This window comes from Lepidochelys kempii, chromosome 14, assembly GCF_965140285.1.
Source record: "Lepidochelys kempii isolate rLepKem1 chromosome 14, rLepKem1.hap1, whole genome shotgun sequence".
Classification (NCBI taxonomy): domain Eukaryota; kingdom Metazoa; phylum Chordata; order Testudines; family Cheloniidae; genus Lepidochelys; species Lepidochelys kempii.
Genome location: NC_136393.1, coordinates 46,254,987 through 46,263,512, shown reverse-complemented (window position 1 = coordinate 46,263,512; position 8,526 = coordinate 46,254,987). Strand labels below are relative to the sequence as shown.

General features: G+C 58.4%; 2 non-coding genes across 2 annotated transcripts; one reads left to right on the top strand and one right to left on the bottom strand.

Moving 5' to 3' along the window:
• Positions 1-2,238: 2,238 nt before the first annotated feature.
• Positions 2,239-2,326, bottom strand: TRNAY-GUA (transfer RNA tyrosine (anticodon GUA)). The gene is given in 2 exon segments: positions 2,239-2,274; positions 2,290-2,326. It is a non-coding gene; the product is annotated as a tRNA-Tyr (tRNA).
• A 1,302-nt stretch (positions 2,327-3,628) lies between these two features.
• Positions 3,629-3,716, top strand: TRNAY-GUA (transfer RNA tyrosine (anticodon GUA)). Its single transcript is given in 2 exon segments — positions 3,629-3,665; positions 3,681-3,716. It is a non-coding gene; the product is annotated as a tRNA-Tyr (tRNA).
• The last annotated feature ends 4,810 nt before the right edge of the window (positions 3,717-8,526 follow it).

Sequence of the window (8,526 nt, the reverse complement as noted above, 5' to 3'; positions counted from 1 at the left end):
TCTGATTTGTCACTGTATTATTTCACTGAGATGGGATCAGTCTTGGGGTAGCTCCGTGATGCAAACTGGGCATGCAGCTGCAGATGGCGGGGGGCAAGGGGAGGGTGAGCAGGCCAGATAGCAAATGTGACAAAATCGGGACACTTTGGGGAGGGGGGTATAGGTGTGTATATAAGACAAAGCCCCTAATATTGGGATGGTCCTAATAATATCGGGATGCCAGGTCACGGGGAGGCGGGGGGAATCTCCCCAGAGCAGGACAAAGAGGGGTGGGGACCTGTCCCAGGCAGGGGCCCCCTCTAAACTGGTTGGCCTGGGCTGGTCACGTCTGAAAGCCGCTCTGCGTGTTTTTCCTGGCCCTGCCCCACCGGTCGGGCGGGAGGAAGAATTCAAGGAACGCGTGGGGAGCTGGCATGGACCAGACACCCCCGCGGCCTTCGTCACGCTCCGGGACTGATTAGGAAATCGGCCCTGGCAGCGTCTAGCGTGTTACAACGTCCCCCCTGGATGCCTGGCGCTGGACGCTGCTAACGAGGAACGACGGGGTTGGGTCGAGGGGGGCGGCTTTCCCCTCTAGGGGGCACTGGCTCTGTTCTGGCCCCAGAGCCGGGCACCTGGCTGGCTGGGGGAGGGGGGGGGGGGCGGGAGAGGGGATGGGGGCCTCTCCCCTCTAGGGGGCGCTGGCTCTGTTCTGGCCCCAGAGCCGGGCACCTGGCTGGCTGGGGGAGGGGGGGGGGGGCGGGAGAGGGGATGGGGGCCTCTCCCCTCTAGGGGGCGCTGGCTCTGTTCTGGCCCCAGAGCCGGGCACCTGGCTGGCTGGGGGAGGGGGGGGGGCGGGAGAGGGGATGGGGGCCTCTCCCCTCTAGGGGGCGCTGGCTCTGTTCTGGCCCCAGAGCCGGGCACCTGGCTGGCTGGGGGGGGGGGGGGGGGGGGCGGGAGAGGGGATGGGGGCCTCTCCCTTCTAGGGGGCACTGGCTCTCTCTGTATCAGCAAATGCGTGTGTGTTGCTGTCTCATAGGCTCACGTTGACACAATCACTGCGGGGGTCTCTGTGTGTGTGTGTCGTGGTCGCTGTGTCTGTGGCAGCATGTGTGAGTGAGAATTGCCTGTGCATTACGCTGTGCGTGTGCACCGCTGCCCGAGTGTGTGTGGCTAGCGTGCTCTGTCTCTCCGGGGAAACGTGTGTGTGCGCAACGGCCTGGCTGCGTAGTGCCATCTCTGTGCCAACGTGGGTTGCTAATTGTGTGTGTGTGTGTGAGTGTGTGCATTGCTCTGTGTGTGTGTCAGTGCGTGTGTGTGTCAGTGTGTGTGTCAGTGTGTGTGTGTGTCAGTGTGTGCATTGCTCTGTGTGTGTGTGTCAGTGTGTGTGTGTCAGTGTGTGCATTGCTCTGTGTGTGTGTGTCAGTGCGTGTGTGTGTCAGTGTGTGTGTGTGTCAGTGTGTGCATTGCTCTGTGTGTGTGTGTCAGTGCGTGTGTGTGTCAGTGTGTGTGTGTCAGTGTGTGCATTGCTCTGCGTGTGTGTGTGTCAGTGTGTGTGTCAGTGTGCGTGTGTCAGTGTGTGCATTGCTCTGTGTGTGTGTGTCAGTGTGTGTGTGTCAGTGTGTGTGTCAGTGTGTGCATTGCTCTGCGTGTGTGTGTCAGTGTGTGTGTGTGTCAGTGCGTGCATTGCTCTGCACGTGTCAGTTTGTGCGTTGCTCTTTCTGTGTATGTCAGCGTGCCTTGCTCTCTGTGTGTGTTTGTCGGTGTACACGTCGCTGTGTGTGTGTGTGTGTGTGTCAGTGTGTGCGTTGCTCTGCGCGTGTGGTGCCCTGTCTGTGTGTCAGTGTGTGCATCGCTGTGTGTGTGTGTCAGTGTGTACACAGGAGTATGTGTGTGCGTCGCTCTGTTTGTTTTCCAGTGTGTGTGTCAGTGTGTCACTGTGGGTGTCGCTCCTTGTGTGTGTCAGTGTGGGCGTCGCTCTGTGTGTCGGTGTGGGCACTGCTGTGTGTTCTGTGTGTGCAAGTTGCCCTGTGCGTGTCCGCGTCGCTTCTTGTGCTTTTCCACGGGTGCATTCCTCAGCACGCGCGTGTGTGACTATTGCCAGCTCCGCGTGCCGTTGTCTCGGTGTGTGTCTAGCTGCCTCTGTTGCAGGGAGACGCGGGGCCCCTATTGCTCCGCGTGTGCTCGCCTCCCGCCCCCCCCTTCTCCCTGCAGCAGCTTCAGCCCCCAAATCCCCTCCGGCAAAACAGGACCCCGCTCTCCTTCGAGCCGGAATCGAACCAGCGACCTAAGGATGACTCTGTTCACGCTCTACAGTCCTCCGCTCTACCAGCTGAGCTATCGAAGGGAGGTGCCTGGAGTGGTGAATGGCACCTCTTAGTGTGCACGCCTGGCAGGGCTGGCCAGGAGAGGGTGTGTCTGGGTCCAAGGTCTGCGGGTGTAAGAGAGCCCCAGCCCTTCACTCCCGCCGGCCTAGCAGACCAAGGATCAGAAGGAGCTCCTGGGTGTGCGTGTCACCGTCTGTGTCTCTCACCCGGTCTGCCCCCTTCCCTCTCTTTCTCTATGTCCTCTGTCCTTCCATCTCTAGGGTGACCAGAGAGCAAGTGTGAAAAATCAGGGCCCTTTTTTCAGTGTGGGTGTGTGGGGGCGGGGTATAGTTGCAAATATAACACAAAGCCCCTGATATAGGGGGACATCTGGGCACCCTGCTCTCCTCTTTCACCATCTTCCGCCCACTGAGGGGACCGGACACTGTGCTTTGTAATCTGGCCCCGCTGTGTGGCCCGCGGTGCATCCGCCCGGAGGTGGAGTTGCCGGAATTGGCTGCGGTGAGCCCAGTGTGTTCCTCCGTTGAGTTCATCCTTTCGGGGTGTGCGGTTTCCGTCGCAGACCCCCCTCAATCGTTTCGAATAAAGGGGCGGGGAGCCCTTTGGGAATCTTAGACATAGCCCACAGGCAGCCGATTACCCACCACTGTAGAATGGTCATGACAACCATTCGCAGAGCCCTTAGACATCACCGGGGTCCACGGACGACAGGGTTGCAAATGGATCGTTTCTAAAGCGTGCTGCTGGGAGCGTGTTCGACGGGATTCGATGGGGAAGGAAGGTGTTTGTTTGCCACATCTCTCTCTGGGAAAGATGTTCTTTTTACACAGTCATGGGACGTCTGGAAGGGACCTCGAGGGGTCATCTAGTCCGGTCCCCTGCACTCAAGGCAGGACTAAGTATTATCTAGACCATCCATGAGAGGGGTTTGTCTAACCTGCTCTTAAAACCTCCAATGATGGAGATTCCACAACCTCCCTGGGCAATTTATTCCAGTGCTTAAACACCCTGACAGTTAGGGCGTTTTTCCTAATGTCCAACCTAAACCCCCTTTGCTGCAATTTAAGCCCATTGCTTCTTGTCCTAGCCTCAGAGGTTAAGAACAATTTTTCTCCCTCCTCCTTGTAACAACCTTTTATGTACTTGAAAACCGTGATCATTTGCTTTCTGCCTCTGTGTCTCCCAAGGGATGGAGGGAAGGAAGAGAGACAGATGAGGAGGAAGGGGAGCAGGATCGGAACCAAAAGCCAGGCAAAGAAGTTAGTGCCTAGGTGGACAGGCAGACACCATGAAGAAGAGCGACAGAAAAACCTGTGCCTATTCCTTCGATAGCTCAGCTGGTAGAGCGGAGGACTGTAGAGTGTGAACAGAGTCATCCTTAGGTCGCTGGTTCGATTCCGGCTCGAAGGAGGGAACTTTTTTTCCTGCGCGTTTTGAATACGATATCATCTAAGAGCGTTGGGATCGGGGGAGGGCAATAGCCCCTCTGTCAGAGGGTGGGTGTGCTTCTCTTCCCACATCTCCCTGCTTTCTGGATGCCCTCCAAGTCATTCCCTCAACTTCAGTTGCTCGCTATAGATGGGAAGATCTTTGTCGTCTCTGCAGCGCCCAGCGCAACGGGGCCCTGATCTCAGCCGGGGCAGGGACTGTCTCTCCCTGTGTGTCTGGGCAGCGCCCGGCACAACGGGGCCCTGATCTCAGCCGGGGCAGGGACTGTCTCTCCCTGTGTGTCTGGGCAGCGCCCGGCACAACGGGGCCCTGATCTCAGCCGGGGCAGGGACTGTCTCTCCCTGTGTGTCTGGGCAGCGCCTGGCCCAACGGGGCCCTGATCTCAGCCGGGGCCCCAACAGTGCTTTCATAAATCACATATTCATCACCATATTGAAATAGCAGCTGGCCTTAATAGGAACAAAATTAGGGTAATAACGTAGCTCTCTGTGCCTGCGCCTCTTTAAAATTTGTCTCCCAAGACTGGCTTATTAAGAACAGACAATGGTTGTAGCATGGGGGCAAGGCCTGGATGTCAGGACTCCTGGGTTCTGTCCCCAGCTCTGGCACGGGTGTGGGGGTCTCGTTACTAGAGCTGGTGGGGGCTGGGAGTCAGGACTCCTGGGTTCTATCCTCAGTTCTAGCAGGGGCAAGCTGGTCTAGTGGTTAGAGAGCATGATGGGCATCAGGATCCTTGGGTTCTACTTCCCCTCCTCACTGTTTAACAAGCAGCTAGACATCTGTGACTCAGTTTCTCCTTTGGTACAGTGGGGCAAACACTCCCCTCCCTCTTGAGGAATGTAATTAACAAGCATCTGCCCAGAGCAGAGATGAGGTGCCTTTCATGAGCTCCACCTTGCTGTCAAGCTTTGATCTGTCTCTTCCTCTCCAGGGTTGGCTGGAGCTTGCTGGATTCTCCCCAGCTCTTTGCCCGGCTTGGCATTTCCTGGCCTGAAGGCTTGGCCCTTTCACTAGTTACAGTGCTGGCCTCCGGGCTCTTTGCCCTGCCTGTGCCCCAGACAGCCATTGTACATTTGGGCTGGGCCTAGCAGGTCCCCAAGATCAGTGCAGCGTCTACCCACTACGTGGGGCAGCATCATGATAAGCCTCTTTTCACTGAGGAAACTGAGGCATCGGAACTTGCCTAAAGTCACACAGCGAGTTAGCAGCACAGCCAAAGATAGAACCCAGGAATCCTGACTCTCAACCCCCTGCCAGTTCTATCCCACTAGCGTGCAAGCCCTTCTTAGTGCTGGGGACAGAACCCAGGAGTCCTGGCTCCCAGTTGCCTGCCGGTGGGGGGCTCATGACTAGAGCTGGTGGGGGGCTGGGTGTCAGGACTCCTGGGTTCTATCCCCAATTCTAGCAGGGGCAAGCTGGTCTAGTGGTTAGAGCACGGTGGCACATGGGAGTCAGGACCCTTGGGTTCTACTTCCCCTTCTCACTGTTTACCAAGCATCTAGGCACCTGTGACTCAGTTTCTCATCTATCCCATTAGATTGCACTCCCTTCTCAGGGCTGGGCACAGAACCCGGGAGTCCTAACTCCCAGCCTCCCCTGCTCTAACCCACTAGACCCCACTCCACTCCCCTCCGCTCCCCAAGCTGGGGATTGAACCAAGAATCCTGGCTTCCAGCCTCCTCCCCTCCCCCCAAGATCAAAACACCTTTGCAGAACCAGTCAAGCCCACATGCTCCCGGTGGCACATTCCTGCCAGGGAGAGAAGCTGGCGGAGTGGAAGAACCAGCCGGTTACGCAAGGGGATGTTTACCTGGAGCCTCTCCATCCCCGGGGGGATGCTCCTCCCTCTCCGCCCGCACCCCGCATAAAGGGGAAGGATTCGCCCGAGCGAAGGGAAAGGAGCCATGGAAGGCCGGGGACCGGTGGCAGAGTTGCAGCGTTCCATCATCTGTCCTATCTGCAGGGGTCCCTTCAAGGACCCGGTGCTGCTGGACTGTGACCACAGCTACTGCCGAGCCTGCATCACGGGCCAGTGGGAACGGGAGAGGGCGGGGGTGCTGTCCTGCCCCCAGTGCCAGCAGGTCTTCGAGCGGCGCAGCCTGCGCACCCATGTCAAACTGGCCGTGGAGGTCAAGATCGCCCAGAACCTCAAAGCCAAGATGGCCCAGGAGGCCCTGGTGCCCAAGCGCCGCCGGCAGCGCGGCGGCTGGATCCCGGTGTCGGTCATGCCAGAGGGGCAGGTAGGTGGCTGGTTAACCCGCGGGACGCCCTGCTGCAGGATTCTAATCTGTGCACGGGAGGATGGCCTGGGAGACAAAGCACTGGGCTGGGCCGCAGGACCCCTGGGCTTTTTTTCTGGCTCTGCCAGTGGCCTTGGGCATGCCCCTCTCCCGAGCCTCAGTTTCCCCAGCTCTAAAATGGAGCTAATGATCCTGACCTCCTTTGCGAAGCACTTTGAGCTCTGAAGCTGAAAAGCACACATGCAAGGGGTTATTAGGATTATAATATAGGGTCCAGTACAGCTCTCATTGCTGGGGAGCGGAGCACCTAACCGTCGTGCATGACTCAACGCACCGACACATCTGTCACCAGCTGTTCATTCTCCCAGCCACCGCCCCGCCCCGCCCCCCAACAGGGGAGACGTTTGTGCAGGGGAGTGTCTTGTTTTGGTAGGGCTGCTGTGTTGTTTTCTTTAATCATACAGGCATGGAAAGACTGGGGGACCCTGGGATGGTGGGTAAGGGGGGTCCACAGAGACTGCTATGGAGGGTGGGGGGAGAATGGGAGACTCTGGCAAGGGGGAAGGGGGGGCACGCAGAACTCCTGGTGTGGGCGGGGGGAAGCTGGGGGGAGACGTGACTCTTTGATTCCAAGGTCAGAAGGGGTCATTGTGATCAGCTGGTTTGAGCTTCTGTAGAGCACAGGCCGGAGAACTGCCCCCCAATAATTCCTAGAGCGGCTCCTGGTCTGAGGGGCAGGGAGAGGAGAATGAAGGGCGCACAACATCCTTGCCATGGGGTGGGGGAGAAGAGGGTGCCAAGAACTCCTGTTTTCGGGGGGGGGAGGATTGGAAGCATCTGGTATGGGGACACACAGAGCTCCAACCATGTAGGGGAGAATTGGGGGCATAAAAGCCCTTGCCATGGGGGTGGGAAATGAGGGAACAGGTGCCCCCAGAGCCACCAGTACGCGGGGGGAAGGGGGGCGGGCAACTGGGAACCTTGCTGTGGGGAGAGGGAGCGTAGAGCTCCCCTCCATGGTGGTTGCTGATATGGAAGAAGAGGAGGCACCCAGAGACCCTGGGAGGGGAAAGACAGAGGTTTTGGGGGCGGGTGGGGGGAAAGCTAGGAGCCCCTGCCAGGGGGCTGATCCGCGTGCAACGGGCCAATGCTGGGGATTGAACCAAGAACCTTCAGGGCTAAAGGTAGGAGCTGTTACAGCTGGGTCCCCTGTGAGGGCTGTAACAGTTACCGCCCCGCCCCGCCCCACCCCCCTGGCTCGGGAAGCAAGGGGGCTCTGTCCCACTCTGAGCAGTGGGGCTGGCTTGGCTCCAGCTCGTGTCCGTCCTCCAGTTCCACCCGTCCCCGCCCCTGTGCTGTGGTTCTGCCTGGAGGTCTCACCCATCCCCCTGCATCGCGCCAGGCGCTGCACAAAGCAAATAGAGGCTCCCAGTTTCCCCAGGGGCTGGTCTTGCGCTGTGAGGTGCACTGGGGGGTTGGGGGAGGTTTCGACAGCTCCCTCGGAGGCACCCACTGCAGGGCCGCTAACGGATGCTGAATGGGCCCTGTTGGTCTGATGTGGATGGCAGGGAGGAGGGATACCGGGCTAGATGGGCCCCATATGATAGGCCGATTCCCATGCAGGGTGTCCATTATGTGGCGGGCAGGCTGGGAAGGTTACGGGTCTGTTATTTCAGTGCTCCCTACACACAGGACCCCTTTCACTGCCTCCCAGAGTAGCCCAGCAGCCACCCCGGTCCCTGGGGAAATGGAAATATAGCCAGGGGGGCCTGACCCATCCAAGATCCTGACTGCCCAGCCCGACCCCCTTCATTTCTAACCCACTCACCCAGTGGCTCTCAACCAGCGGTATGCGTAACCCTCGGGGTACGCCGAGGTCTTCTAGGGGGTACATCAGCTCCTCTAGATATAAACCTAGTTTGACAACAGGCTGCATAAAAAACACTAGCGAAGTCAGGACAAACGGAAGTGTCATACAGACAGTGACTGGTTTATCCTGCTCTATAGACGATACACTGAAAGTTTCTATTCCCATTGATTTCTTACGGTAAAAATGAGAGCGTCAACACTCACATTTTTACGTCTGATTTTGTGACCACGTCGTTTTGAAGTGAGGGGAGACTTGGGGGTACGCCAGACAAATCAGCCTCCTGAAAGGGGGACAGTCGCCTGGAAAGGTTGAGAGCCACTGGGCTAGTCAACAAGTCTCTAGCTGTGGTTTCCATTTGGGTACTGGGGCTCCCCCCTCGGCCATCCAGCCTTAAAGGTGATGGGACAGCGCCACACCACTAGACCTCACTGCCCACCCAGGGCTGAGGCTAGAACCCAGGAGTCCTGGCTCCCGGCCCCACTCATGCCAACCCGCTCACCCCTGCTCCTCTCCCAGAGCTGGGGATAGAACCCAGGAGTCCTGGCTCCCAGCCCTCCCCCGCTGTAAGCACGTGATTGCACATGCAGCTGGGCTCGGTGCCCACGTGCTGTTCACCTGGCAGTGGCAGCGGGCCAGGCCAAGGCGCTGACTGTAAACACAC